Below are 15,685 nucleotides of genomic sequence, written 5' to 3'. Positions count from 1 at the left end.
GTCGCCAGTCGGGGTGTTCACTCCTGAGCACTCCCAGGTGTGCGCCAGCCTCAGGGAAGCCGAGCGGTGGGAGCCTGGGCAGGAAACGAGACATGCAGTGTGCTCCAGGGCGCTACGTGGGACCCCGGACAAATTACTCAGCCTCCCCAAGCCCCAGTGTCCTTGTGGTGCAATGACAGCACTAACTCCTCGACAGGGGCATTGGGAGGAAGAAGGGGATTAATGGGAACCACAATGGTTGGCAACTCTCCACAGAACAAGTCCATGGGAGCTACTGTCTGTCCATCTCTCAGCTGGGTCCCCGAGCAGCTCTGGCCACTCCTGTTCCAGTGTGACCTGCACAAGGTTGGGCTTGCCTGCCAGCTCCCTCGGGCCCTCTGTGTGGTTACATCTGGGACCCTCTCTTGATCCATTGCAGTGTTCCTCTCTGATGGCATCGGCCTGGCTGCCACCTCTTTGTCTCTCTCCGTCCCTGCTGCCCTCTCTGCCCATCTGTGTCTCCTGGTGCTTCTGCCTCCATGTTGAGGTCTCCTCGACTCTGTCTCCAGGTCACTCGTTGGGCCACTGTGTGTGTGTGAGAGTATGCATGTGTATGAGTGTGAAGAGGGATGTGTGTGTGAGAGTGTTGTGTGTATGAGTACGTGTTTTATGTTAGTGAATGTGAGAGTACATGTGAGTGTGTGATCCATGTGAGTGCGAGCATTTGTGTGATGAGTGTGTGACTGAGGTGTGATCAGTGTGAGTGTGTGTGTGATGAGTGTGAGTGTGTGTGCGCACACTCAGGGCACAGCTGCACACCCACCCTTGCAGGTCCGGCTCCGGCCTCACCTCCTCCTCTGTCTCCAGCTTGTTCCAGCCTCGGTGCCCTGCTCACTGCCCTCGGGCACCATTCGAGGCCTCTCTGGCAGGCAGAGGGAAGTGAAGCTGAGAGAGCAGCGTGAAGACCACATTCACGCGCTGGCCTTCCTGGGCCGGGGGTGTTCCTGGGCCTGTTCCCCTCCGGGGGGTGAGCATCTCCTCAGGAGCAGGACCAGGTCCTCTGGTCTCTTCAGCCAGGTATTTGAAGCAGAGTAGCTACTCCATAACCTGCCACTGGAATAACATCAAACGCTAATCACATGTCAGTTTTCACGCATTGGGCCCAGCCTCCTGGTGCATGGTCACAACAGTGGTAGCAGTGCCCGTTTCCTGTGGGATCCTGCCTCCCAGGCATGTGTGTTGTGTTCTCTCCTTTAGTTTTATGAGGTAGGTACTACTGACGTGCCCATTTTACAGGTGAGGAACCTGGGCCTCAGAGACATGAGGTAACCTGCTCCTGATGCCACAGCTGGAAGGGGCAGAAGGCAGGCCGGATTCCAGGTGTTCTAGATGGCGCACAAGTGTACCTGGAGCAGGAATCCTCTGGAAGCTTGCTTCAGTCCATTACTGCTTCTCTACCCAACAGTGCACTCGATCTAAAGACTTGGTGCCAATTTACAGCAGGGGAAGCCTGGAGAATGGTGGCTCCCTGGATGTCAGAGCTGACAGAGACTCGAAATAGCATTCTGCTCCAGCCCAGATGGGGAAGTTGAGGCCCAGACAGATTAAATTTGGAGAGAGGAAGACACATGCCCATGGACTGTGGAGCAACATGTGAATGCTGAGTAATCCAGAGGCCTCTATGGAAATGTCACGTTTCCAAAAGTGTTCAAGCCGGGGACCCTCCGGGAAGAGGCACCATAGAAATATGTACTAACAAGCCTCTCCCCAGCCTGCTGGGGATAAGGAGGAGCAGGATCAGATTTTAGAACAACAAGAGGTGGCTGGAAAAGGCCCAGGCTGGGAGGAGATGGGGGCCTCCACCTCCAGGGTCCCTTTCATGTGTTGAAAGTCACCAGTACCCGGAAGAGCGAGGCGAAGAGCCGAGTCCTGGGGGTCAGGCTCGGGGCTTAGAGAACTGCTGGCTCAAGGCCCTCAGTGCAGATGGAAACAATCTGCCATCTCAGCCACTGCTCCTCCCCACCTCGCCCCCCATCTCAGGAATCGGGAATCACCCTTGACTCTGCCCTTCCTCTCACCTCCCCCCACCCATTCTCTACACCCCAACCAGGGCAATCATTCCAAATCCGGATCCGATCTTGTCCCTATCTTCTTTAAAAAATTCTGGTCACTAGCTGTCCTTGCCCCAGGATAAGAGGACCACCCCACTCCCCACGTGCTAGGGTATTAAATAAGATAATGCTTCTCAAGTGCTCAGGTGTCACCTTCCCTTGAAAGTTGTCCTCAAGGAACGTTAGTCATTGTTTACTTAGAGATCTGTAGTTGGTTGAATGGTGGCCCCCCAAAAGATACGGCCGTGTCCAAGTCCCTGGACCCTGTGCATATGACCTTATTTGGAAAAAGAGTCTTTGCAGATGTGATTAAGTTATGGATCTTGAGATAAGATCATCCTGGGTTACCTGGGTGGCCCTAAATCCAGTGACAGGCGTCCTTAAGAGAGACACACAGAGGAGAAGACAGGCCCAGAGGAGGAGCTGATGTGAAGACGGAGGCAGAGGTTGGAGAGATGTGACCACAAGCCAGGGAACACCTGGAGCCCCCGAAGCCAGAAGAAGCAAGGAGGGGTTTTCCCGAGCCCCCTGAGGGAGTGCAGCCCTGCTGACACCTCAACTCCAGACTTTTGGACTCTAGAACTGTCAGAGAATAAGTTTCTGTTGTTTAAAGCCACCCAGTTTGTGGCAATTTGTTATGACAGCCACAAGAACCTAAGACAGGATCCAATAGTGCATTTTGCATACCTATATTTAACACTTGCTAAGATTTGTTGTAATTTTACATGACTATCACCCTACTCGCTGGACTTAAGCCCAAGGTCAAGGCTTTTTATTCACCTTCATACTTGGAATGCCAGCCCCCAATAGATTCTCAATAAACCTCAGTGAATTAAGAAAAACAAGTCTGCTGCGTCCTCCTCTCCAACCACGGAACTTCTTCAATTAGGGAACAAATGTCCCGGGCACCCTGAGCCGTGCCAGGAGGTGCCAAAGCCACAGAATCCACCTCATAGTTATTCCTGGAGTTCAATTTTACTTGAAGTGATTTTTTTTTTCTTGGAGGGAGTTGAGTGATTTAATTGGTAAGTAATTTTAATCACAATTTTTCCTGTGAAACCATCAGGGATTGATTGTGAAGTGGAATGCACAAATTTGTATCTGTTTTAAGGTACAAGACAAGACTGGAAGAAAATGAAGATGCCGCAGCGATCCTGCGGATCATACATCTCCTGGAGGCTCCTCTCTACATCTGTAGGAATGCCAGAGACTCCCGAGGTCCACGCCATTCCTCGGGCCTCCCTGCCGCTGCCCCTGCTCCCTGGGCCCCAGCCACGCTGAGCCCCTCCCAGTTCTGAGCACACACTTCCTGCCCTCATCTCTTTGAATTTGCTGTTCCCTCTGCCCAGATCTCCCTTCCCCACTTTGTCCATCTGACAAACTGCTACTCATTGTCTAAGACCCCTGCCCGCGTCACCTGCTCTGTGAGGTCTTCTCTGATCCCCAGGCAGGGGCAGCCCCTTGGGAACCTGCTGTGAGGACAGCCTGCTCTGGATGAGTCCCTCAAAGGTGGACAGTGTGTTCTCGTCCATCCCCTCGCCCTCTTTATGTTTCTTTGTAGTGCATTCTGCCTGAAATGATAGTGTATAATTATTTGTCTGTAAGTCTTATTTCTCCCCCATAGAATGTGAGTTCCGTTGGAAAAGGACCCTATTTTGTTTTGTTTAACTGCTGATTAGCATTTGGTGCTGCTGAGCACCAAGTTGGCCCATAATAAGTGTATTCTTTTTCTATAGTTGCTATAATAAATTACCACAAACTTAGTGTCTAAACAGTACAAACATTATCGTACTATCAAAATCTTACTATTTTATTATCAAAATGGGTCTCACTGGGCTAAAATCACAGCGTTGGCAGGGCTGCATTCTTTTCTGGACATTCTAGGGGAGAGTCTATTTCCTTACCTTTTCCAGCTTCTAGAGGCCTCCCACATTCCTTGGCTCGTGGCCCCTTCCTCCGCCTCCAAAGCCAGGACCGTTACATCTTTCTGACCATTCTTCCATAGCCACGTCTCCCTCTGACCAGAGCCAGGAACGGTTTTCCAATTTTAAGGAGCCATGTGATTAGTCGGGACCCACCTGGATAATCTCCCCATCTCAAGGTCCTTAACTTAATCACACTTGCCATGTAAGGCAACATATTCACAGTTTATAAAGACTAGGATGATGTAATTTAGGGGAACCCTGCTCTGCCTATCACAGTAGGCTCCTGATACCCAGACAACGCTAATTAGAGCAAGCACCGGGGTTAGTTAATTCCTCCTATACAAATCTTCCCTGGATGTTTCTAATCTCGGTGCTGCACTAAATGACACTGGTAGCTTAAATCTGGAGATTGTAAAGCATCTTAAAAATCTGTGAAAAGGTGCTTTTTTTGAGAGGAAAGAGGCCCTTGAAATCTTTTAATGCAAGAGAAAACTGTAGAAGGAATTCCCCTGCCTGTGGTTCCCCCTCCCTCTCTGTACCATGTTACCTGTTTCAACAGGACAGATCCATTATTCCAGGAAGGCTGGTTGGGAACAAGAGGCTACAATGACATGGAGCCAGCAGAACAATGATGCCTGAAGTTCATGGGATTCATTCCAAGGATTCATTCCATTCTTCTCCAAACCCCCTTTGTGCTGTCCTTAGAATTGTTTCCAAGAAGCACAGTTCAGACTGTTTCATTTCTTCAAAAATGTTTATGGTTTTCCTACTGCCTTCAGATTAGATTCTAAAGTCCTTAGCATCCAGAATATTCCTCGATTGGGTCCCAACCTACTTATCTCATGTGATCTTCACAACAGTCCTATGACATAAATACGATTATGATGTCCATTTTGGGAATGAGACTAGGTTCATAACTTGCCTGAGGTTCCATAGCAGGTAAAGGGCACTGCCGAAGTTTACACCCATCCATCTGACCCCGGGGCCTGGCACCGAGGCACTGTGCAATCTGACTTGCTCAGGCTCATCCGTCATTGCTGGAGGAATGAGGGACTCGATGGCCTGCCCCTCTGCTTAGATCAAGTTAGTGCTGGACCACAGAGGGTGGGTCGGGGAAAGCAAAGCAGGAGGAGTGAGCAGTACCGGAGGGAGGCTGGGCCTTTGCCTTAAGGGCATGTCTGTTCAAGTCCAGAGTCATCCTCCCCAGCCTGGGAGGTGGGAAGGCGGCCCAGTAGGAGGGGTGGAGAACCAGACAGGGCAACACCCGAGGGGAGGGCTGCAGCCCGGCCAGGAAGGACTCAGGCCAGCTTGATTTACATACTGCTGACCCATTTTCATATCTTAAAATAAGAGACACTGAGCACAAGCTCTGGCAATCATATTTATCAAGTCAGAGCAGACTGAGGCCCGGGTTTGTGAGGCTGAGGTTGATCTGTCCCCCTCGGTTTTTTAGGGCACCCTCCCTTCCCCCTCTCCCAGTGTCTGGGCTTCTCCGCTTCTCTTCTTCTCTCTCTCCCTCCTCCAAACACAGTGTCAGGACCAGATCCCAGAGGGTGATCCACGAGGGCATGGAGTGATTTGAATGTTATTGCTGAGGTCTTGGGACAATCATTAATTCCTCCTCTTCCGTCTCCTGCTTCTGAGCCACTGGGGAAGTGGACCCAGGAACCGGGCAGATGGGGCACGCAGATCCGCTTCATTAGGGACGGAAGCTGAGTTGGAGCCTGGGGCTCAGGTGTGTGGCCACAGTCTGGGATAACGCTTCGCTCTGGACCTGAACCCCCTCACCCAGTCCCAGGCATGTGGGGTGGCCATAGGCCCCAATGGAGGGGCAGAGCCTGCCCTGGAGAGTACGGAGGTAAGAGATCAAAATGCAGCCCATCTCCTCACCCAGCCAACAAATGTGAAATGAGACCCGAGCGGATGGGGCTCAGTTCCTGCTCCCCGTTTCACCAGCAGAAAAGCCAGTGAGGCTAGGAGAGACCAGGGGGTCTCTGTAGAAGCAGAAGACCAGGGGGCAGAGAGAATCTCCACTAATAGTGATCTCTGCACACACAGACACACACACCTTCGAACCATGGTCAAAGCCATAGCTCAAAGGAATAAGTCAGCATGGTGGCATTTCAGACTTCAGTAAATAGATAAAGGATGAAGGTATTTTGTAGGCAGGGTGGCCCTCCAAGCCCCCTTGCCAACATATCAGAGCATATGATCCAAAATGTACAGCAGCGATTGTAGAGAAGAGGTCCCTGCCTCCTGTCCAGGGCTGACTCCTTCCCTGGGCCTGGAGCCCACCCCCCGCGTCCCCCACTGGTCCTTCCCCTTCTCTCCTGGCACTTTCCTCTCAACAGATAAAGCTTCTTCCATCTTAAATCACAAAGAAACAACACTTCTAGACCCTTCATCTCCTCTAGCTGCTACCTTGTGTGCCTCCCTCCTTCTAAGTCACGTTTCTTGCGGAAGTTTGCTAAACAGCATTCATAATGTTTACTTCAAGATCAGGGCCCAGAAAAGGCTCTGCAGGGCCATTTGAGAAGGAAAAGAGGGGAGAGTGCTTGCCCAGAGATGAGGAAAGGACCCCTAGGGTAGAGGGAGCAGTGCGAGCAGGAGTCAAGTCCTGGGAGCGCATGGGAACAGCGAATGAAGATGGATGGCGGGGAGGCGCAGAAAGGGAAGTCATGGCAAGGCAAGAATGGTAGGGAGGGGCCAGATCACAGAAGGCCTTGAATGCCGAGCTAAAACAGCTATGGTTGGGCTTCACACTTTACAGTCATTGACAATTCATTTGAGTAAATCACATGTCCTGATTAGCTATCTTCTTTCACAGGATTGATTTAGGATAAAAGACGGTTTGGAAAAGGAAGAGACCGACAAGGGAAAACTAGCAAGAAGGCACAAAATAATAACTACAGTACCAGAAGACGGTGGTCCAAATTTAAGTAAGGCCGTCTCGGATTCATTCCACAAAGTTCTCAGGCCTCATGCACAAGATGTCATGCTGACTTACACTCAAATTAGACACGTTCAGGTTTTTGGTTAAGCATATCCATGTGTTTTTGCAGATAGTAATTTTTGTAACTATTAAATAATTCATGCTGGCATGGTTTTCCCTTTTGTGTTCTTAAAAAAGAGGCTGTTTACTGCTCAAGTGGTGGCGGAAATAAATTAGCGACCCGCTTTGCCATCCCTTTTCCAGTCTTGCTGTGCCACGTGGGGGATGCCAGGCACAGCAGGCGACTTTCTGAAAGTGTTATAATCAGTAGAATATGTGCTAAGCTTTTCCAAAACCAGACCAAGAACTTAGTCTTTTTTTTTAAAAAAAAAATTACAGCTTTTCTTTTAATTTTAAAAATTTATTTTTCACTCTATTAAAACTTATCTCAGTGAAATGAGTTCAGAGTAGGTTTTAGCAATTCTGTCTGTCATCCATTCTCCCAAGATGCCCCTGGCTTTACATGCAACCAGCCTTGCCAAGCGGAAGCAAGTGACGGCTTTACTCACAGTTGAGCGAGGACCTGGACCCCCTCTCTGGCCAAGATGGCGCTGACTCTTCCATTCGTTAACAGCCCCATGGAGCCCACACTACCTGTCAGCTTTAAATCTGTTTGGACAGGAAAGCTTATAACCCTGCTCTGCTATTTTTAGGAACTGCGAGCGTTGACTCAGTCTTTCTGCTGGCTTGGCGCCCTCTGTGCTTTCTTTCTCGTGCTGTCAGAGACTTGCTCTCACCTTTGGATAGTGAGCAGTCTCCCGTCTCCCTTGCCCGCTCAGTTCTAGCCTGCATCCCCCTCTTTATCTTTTTTTTTTTTCATTTAATTATTTTGTTGAGGTCATATTGGCTTATAATATTTTGTAAATTTCAGGTATACATCACTATATTTCAGTTTCTATATAGACTGCATTGTGTTCACCACCAACAGTCCAGTTTTTATCTGTCACCATACATATGTGCCCCTCTACCCCTTTTGCCCACCCCCCACCCTTTTCCCCTCTGGTAACTACTAATCTGTTCTCCTTATCCATGTGTTTGATATAGGAGTGAAATCATATGGTGTTTGTCTTTCTCTGTCTGGTTTATTTCGCTTAATATCATATCCTCAAGGTCCACCCAGGATTTTGCAAATGGCACAATTTTGTCTTCTTTATGGCTGAGTAGTATTCCGTCATGTATACATACCACATCTTTATCCATTTGTCAGTTGATGGGCACTTGGGTTGCTTCCACATCTTGGCTATTGTGAATAATGCTGCAGTGAATATAAGCATCCCCCTCTTTATCATTTCATAGGGCAGGGGCAGGTTTTCAGAGATCCATATTTCTTTGCTTCTCTTGATAAAATCCTCCCCACAAGTCATGTACATTAACCTGGATGGAGTCGCAGACTTTTCATCTTGTTCACAATTTTGCATTAATGTAGCTATAAGTGGGAATTGTTTTTTTTTTTTTAAAGATTTTATTTATTTATTTTTCCCCCAAAGCCCCAGTACATAGTTGTCTGTCATAGCTGCACATCCTTCTAGTTGCTGTATGTGGGACGCGGCCTCAGCATGGCCGGAGGAGTGGTGCCTCGGTGCGCACCCGGGATCCGAACCCGGGCCGCCGGCAGCGGAGCGCACGCACTTAACTGCTAAGCCACGGGGCCGGCCCCGTTTTTGTTTTTTTTTTAAAATTAAGTCTAAATTCAAATTTGCCGTTAAATGAAAAATAATTACATTTAAGTAACTTTAGAAAGAAAGATATAAAGGAGGATTTAAATGTTAGCTATAAATTGATATTCATTTTTTCATCCTGAGTATAGCAGAGTGACTGGCATAGAAAAGGCACTTAATAAATGCTTGATGGAGGAAGAAAAGCTTAGGGATAAATGAGTACATTCTAAGGTGTTAAGAGCTTGGGGATTTATCCCTCTCAGGGGTAAAACTTGTCATTTAACACACAGAACTTTTCTTTAATAAACTGCAAATAGTAGGGTTCTCAGGCATCTGTCCTGGGGTGGGATCAGAGAGGTTTTCAGCAATTGGGTTGTATTACAGTTGTTGGGATGATTTCTGTCGGAAGTAACCCCAAACTCAGTTCAAAATAGCTTTAACAGTAGAGAAAATGTATTGCCTCCGTAACAAGTCTTTATGTAGGCCTCTATCCTGTCTTTGGGTAGGGCAGGTCTAAGCTTGGTGTGGTGGCTCAATACATCTTTAAGGTCCATGTTACTTTCCATCTTCTTCCCTGCCACTCTAGGGTATCAGCTTTGCCATCACAGGCTAACTCTCCCCATGCTGCAAGATGGCACCACAATACAGCATCATATGACATTGCTCCACAAAAGAAGAGGAGCAGTTCCCTCCTGTGCCTCTCTTTTCAGGAGTACAAAATTCTTTCCCAGAAGCTGCTTAGAAGAATGCCCATTGTGTCCTTTTGGCTAGAGCAGTGTCACATGCCCACTTCCAAACCAATCACTGGCAATAGAACTGGTACAGCCATGGACGGCCTCGATCACTCCTGATATAGCACTGAGCCACACAGTGGAGGGACAGACACCTGGACGACATTAGGACTCTGCCAGCAAGGAAGAAGGGAGGGATGGCTATCGGATAGCCCATCAACAGTGTCAGCTCTGCTGCCCTTCAAACGCCAGGCCCGATTCCTGGCAAAGGCAACTCCCTTGTCGTTTTTCTGAGGAGCTTCTACAAACCAGGGAAATACTTAGAAAAATTTCATCAAGAAAATTACACCAAGATTTGATTGGTTAATGAGCAACATATTTGGGTGCTAAGGACACCCACACTTTTCTTATTTTCTTACTCTCAGGCCCCTTTTTATCAACATTCAGTTGTATTCTGTGACTTTTTTTCATAATTGGTTGGGAATTATGTGGTTGAAGATCTACAATCTCTTTCACAGTTCAGCAACAAAAGTTATTCATTCATTCATTCATCAAATACTTACTATGCTTTTATTAGGCAATGTGGATGCAAAGATAGAAAAGATAATGGGAGACCTCTGCCCTGCTGAGGAGAAAATCTACTAAATGTGCCTGGGAAGCAGAGGTGAGTCTAGAAAAATTTCAGAGGAGGAGGCATTTGAGAAAAGTTCAGTCAGAGTTTGCCAGGCAAAGAGGAGAGGGGAGAGAGGGTGTGTCTTAGTCCATTCAGGCTGCTATAACAAAACAACACAGACTGGGTGGCCTAAACAACAGATATTTATTCTCACAGTTATGGAGGCTAGAAGTCCAAGGTCAAGGTGCTGGCAGAGTCAGTTCATGGTGAGGGCTCTCTTCCTGGCTTGCAGATGGCTGCCTTCTTGCCATGTATTCACATGGTAAAGAGGGGAAGCTCTGGTGTCTCTTCTTCTCCTTATAAGGACACTAATTCCATCAGAGGGGCTCCACCCTCATGACCTCATCTGAACCTAATTACCTCCAAATATCCCTACCTCCAAATACCATCACATTTGGGGTTAGGGCAAATATGAATTTGGGAGAAACAAACATTCAGCCCATAACAGTGTATCAGGTCGAGGGGGCAGCAAGTACAAAGGCATAGTGTGTTCAGAGAACACCAAGAAGTTCAGTGTGCGTAGCGCAGAGGAAAGGGTAAAGTGTAGAGATAGAAGATGGAAGGAGGTGGGATCATGTCAGGCCGAGGCAGTGTGGTGCTCTGGCAAAGAGCCTGGGCTCTGAAGTCAGGCCCCAGTTTGAACACAGGTTCCATTCTTATAAGAGCTCAATGACTGTATTAGTTTCCTCTGGCTGCATTTACAAACTGGGTGACTTTAAACAGCAGAAATGCATTCTCTCACAGTTCTGAAGGCCAGAAGTCCAAAATCAGTGTGTCCACAGGGTTGGTTCCTTCTGGAGGCTCTGAGGGAGAACCCATTCCCTGCCCCTCTCCAAGCTTCTGGTAGCTGCCAGCAACCATGGGCATTTCTTAGCTCGGGGCTTTGTAACTGCAGTCTCTGCCTCCGTCTTCACATGGCCTCCTAATCTTTGTGTGTCTGTTTATTTCCCCTTCTCTTCTCTTACACGGACTTGTCATTGGATTTGGGGCCCATCCTAATGCAGAATGAGCTCATTTCAAGATCCTTTCCCTAACTATATCTGAAAAGACCCCACTCCAAATAAGGTCACATTCTGAGGTTCTGGGTGGACATATCTTTTGGGGACCATAAGGCAATACTACGGAGGTATTAGATAATTTCCTTAACCTCTTTGAGCACGTTTCCTTATCCATAATATAGGGATAAAATGTTTATCCTAAGGGGTCATTGTGAGTTTCAAATAAAATGCTCTTGAACTGCTGAGGAAGTACTTGGTCTATAGTAAGTGCTCAATAAATGGCAGGAACTTGGACTTTATCCCATAAGCAACAGAAGGCTTGAAAAGGTAGGTGTTTGAGGAGGGGGAGGAGAGGAGTTACCTCCCCAATTTGTCCTTTTTTTTGACAGCACAGGAGCACTGGGCTGGGCCCCAGGCAATGCCCTGTCAGGCAGAGTCTCTCAGGATGGGAACACTGCAGAGTTGCAGCTGGCCGCAGAGGAGCAGTGATGGCCCAGGCTGCTGGTCCTGGGTCCCGCTTTGAGAATCATCGTCCTACACATTCCCTCCGTTCCTGAAGCACCCACTGTGCTTTGCAAATAGCGGGTGCTCAGTCCTGGCTGCAATGAATCACACGCTTTGGGTTAAAAAGACTATCAGAGACTTAATACCCATTGATAATGCTGATTGGAGGCTGCTAGGGAGTTAAGTCGGGTCTTCCTGCCTAGTAATTTAAATCATGATGGAAATTAGTTTGATTTCAACCAGATCCATCCCACTAAACACATTTTACAAAACCTCAAACCTTGCTGCTTTAAAAATTCCTTGGCAATATAGTGCATACGCTCCCTAGTGCAGGGTTGAGGGGCTTTGGGGCGTTGGATTAATTTCATCTGGTCTGTAGGGATAATCACAAGTGAGTCACCTTTATGCCTCTAGTAGTGAAAACAGAGTGAGGTTTTAAGTCTTTAGTGGCAATATTGTCAAAGACTGTAATTAGTCAACATAATTGTGAATGCCTCCTGCAAGTCACTGTGAGGAGCGCTTTGAGAGATAAGACGTGGAGACACAATCCACCCCCGAGCTAACCGTCTAGCTGAGGAGGTGAGATAAAAGGGAGGATCTTGAGGGGTGAGGAAAGCTTAGATGTTGGAGGATGCATAAAAGCCCTGCCCATTCCCACACTTTCCTGGGGTAAACACAGGGCCAGGTTGGAGTTTGCTGTATCACAGCTCATGAAGCTGTTGGCACATCTCTTCCCAACTTGAAATCCACCCTCACAAGAGTGTTTATACCATGGATATTGGGCAAAAGCCACAAATCAGGGCTTCCCCGCCCCTCCCTGAGAGCCAGTTTTCCAGCACACCGGAAACTCCTAGGGCCTGACAGAAAAGTTCAAGGCGGCTTCCAAGGGGTAGCCTGGGAGGCTGGAATTTCCTGGAGAAGCCTGGTGTGAAGTTGCCCCTGACACGGCACCAGAGCCATGGAGTGGTGATGGATGAAAGGGGGGCTGGCCTCATGGCTGGGCTGGGGGGAAGTGGCCTGGAGTTACTGACCCTCCAGGTGGGCAGGGTGCAGAGGTGCTAAGAGGACCAAGGAGCAGAGCCTGCTATATGAATACGGTCATGTGTCACTTGACGGGGGTACGTTCTGAGAAATATGACGTTAGGTGATTTTGTCTTTATGCGAACATCAGAGTGTACTTCCACAAACCTAGATGGTATAGCCTACTCACCTAGGCTATGTGGTACTAATCTTACGGGACCAGGACCACTCTCGTACATGAGGTTCATCATTGACTGAAACGTCGTTATGCGGTGCATAACTGTATAACTGGTAGAATTATATGCAAGAAGTCTGCGGGACATAGTATTTGTTGGCTTTGTAAAATGTCATAAAATAATGGTCTTTTGAAAGGAAGTCAGGTGTTATCTAACCAACAGCCTCATCTAATGATGGAGGAAACCGAACCTCAGAAGGTGAACCCACTTGCCCAAGGTTGCTCTATTAATTAACAGGACAGATAACACTCTATCCCAGTCTTCTTATTTCAGTTCCGCTGCTTCTGTGTTATATGAGAGAGTGAGTTTATGGATATGTAACTACGTTAATTTGAAATTTCAGCCGGAGAGCACCGATTGCTATGTTAGATTGCTATGTTAGCTTTTCAAAAAACTTTTAAGTGACTAAAAGCTTTTTTCCCCTTTAGTCTTAAGTTTCTACTTAATGTAAAGAAGCAAGATTTAATTACAGCCCAGAGCCACCATACTGTAGAGGTCCCCACAAACAGCTTCAGAGTGAGTCTCTTTTTTTAAACTGGTGCTATACTTAGTTTTTGGTTTCATATAACTTTTTAAATGATTCAAGTCGTTGACATCATTGGGAAATCTCAAATAATATAGACAAGCAGAGGGCAAAAAGTCAAACGATCCTGATCCCACTCCTAAAACCTACTTCCCAGACAATCTTTACAGTTTGGTGAATATAAACGACTTTTTCCTCCTTTAGTGTAATTCTAACACAAAATGCTTCTCTAAGCTTTGGGTAGAGGTAGGGAGGGAAATAGCCCTTTTATAGCTTCTTGGGTTCTACCTATGACAAAAAAATAAATTAGGGGTGTGAAAATCACCCAGAAACAAAATCCTTAGGCTGACATATACTTAAAGGGACCCGTCTGTCCCCCCCATCACCTTAATTTTAATTTCTTAGATTCTCAGGCTTATTTAACCTTCCGTTGCTGGCTTGAGTGGATGTCCCTGAAGACATGATTTTCAAGCTGTTCTAGAGGCATCAGAGGTTCTGCAAGCGTTTGTTCAAAATTTCACTAAAAAAACCCTGTTAATAAATATATCCAAATGTATTACATTCTATATTTTAACATACTGTTAAGTTGTCATGTTAACTCCCTCTTGGCTTGGGCACACCTCAGAAAGAAGTTTCTTTCATTCCTATGCACCCATGCAGCATTCGAACTTGTCATTGATGGGGAAAATTGTACCTCTGTGGTCTTTTAAAAAATACAGGCCTATTTATGTCCATTTAAGCAGCAGGTACAACATTATTTATGAGTATGAAGTAGAATATTTCAAAATTTGGATCCTGAGGCTGATATTGTAGAGTGGGAGCCTGAGTTCTGGAGTTAGGAAAGCTTGGGTTTGAACAGCTTCCTGTGTGACCTTGAGCATGTCACTTAACCTCTCTGAGCCTCAGTTTTCTTATCTGTAAAATGGTGATAACATTATAAAAGACATCCATGTTCTTAAAAGTCCTTTGGTTGTTTTGGCCCTGAGAACTTCTCTTTGGCTACCTTTCTAATCTAATTAGATTTTATATTAAAAATTATTAGATAATTTTTAAATTATCTAATGTCTTTCCAATTATCCTTCTCAGGACCCCAGCTTCCTGCCCCATCTTATCAAGTCTTTCTTCTTTTAGGCAGCCCCAACTCCTAGAAGTCTTGTTCACTTCTACGACGAGCAGCTTGGCTCTCTGCCTCACTACACAAAGCCATAGTATTGTCCCTTATATCTAGAATGTCATTAGGACGCTTCATTAGACAGAGTCCCTGTCCAGCACTGCCACCAGTACAGTGCCTGGCAGAACCTCTTAACTTTCCTGAACCTCATCACCTTCTTGGGCAAGGATTCTCCCCCCAGCGTCTGTGGGCAGGAGGGAGTAGCGTGGGGATTTATCATCTTCTGATATGAACGCTGCCGTCTCCCTTAGGAGGCAGAACTGCCTGATAGGTGGCTTTTATAAGGAGTGATGTTGAAAGTGTGAACTTATAAATTTCTCCTAATCGAGTGTCACTCTTCCTGATTTTCTATAAAGGTCCCGTGGTGCAGTTCACCAGAAACACTGGGCTCTGTTGATGAAAACATTTGACAGCCACTGACTCGGGACTTTCCTATCAGCTCCCTGCTAGTCAGAACACAGAGCTTCTTTTATTTTCCTTTTGAACCACTAAGATGCCTTCTCTCTTTAGGATTTGTTTTATTAACCTTTTTGTTTTCTCTCGTACTCTGAAACCAGCAGAGTGCTCACAACCTGACACCTGGGGCATCTCTCATCTAATTTCTCTCAATCACGGCAGACTTTTACTTTCTCTTCCCCTCCACATGCTTTCATGGGCTGCATCTGCCGATTTCATAATTATCACTAACAACTAACTGTTTTGGATGCAGGGAGAAATAATTTTCTTAAAGTCACAGCATGCTTTAGAATAGTCAACTGAGCAGAAATTTAACGGAGTGATATTGGAGGTACACACTATTGATGTAACTAAAACAATGATCAGATTCTAGATATTTTCCCTTAAAATGAATATGACCTTATTAACTCCTAGGAAGAATATATTAATATTTTAATTATAAATACAAAACATCTAAAGAAATCTCTAAAGTCTAGAACTATTTCCTCCAGGCCAACATGAAAAACTGAGCTTCGTATAATGATAATGGTTAAGCTCTCAAAAAAGAAAATTAATACAGCATTTTAACTACTTGATCTTCACTATGTAGTAGCAATCAGAATATTAATTGAAAAATTGCATATCTTGAGGAGTTCTCAAAAAATGCAGATTTTCCTCTTCAGAAACAAACCTATAGAAAAAAGGAATCTTTCTTCAAAACTTCACAAA

The sequence above is a fragment of the Ceratotherium simum genome, chromosome 11 (genome assembly GCF_057802395.1).
Source record: "Ceratotherium simum simum isolate JZ-2026a chromosome 11, ASM5780239v1, whole genome shotgun sequence".
Classification (NCBI taxonomy): Eukaryota; Metazoa; Chordata; class Mammalia; order Perissodactyla; family Rhinocerotidae; genus Ceratotherium; species Ceratotherium simum.
The sequence above is the reverse complement of the archived record's forward strand: the minus strand, read 5'-3'. Positions refer to the sequence as shown.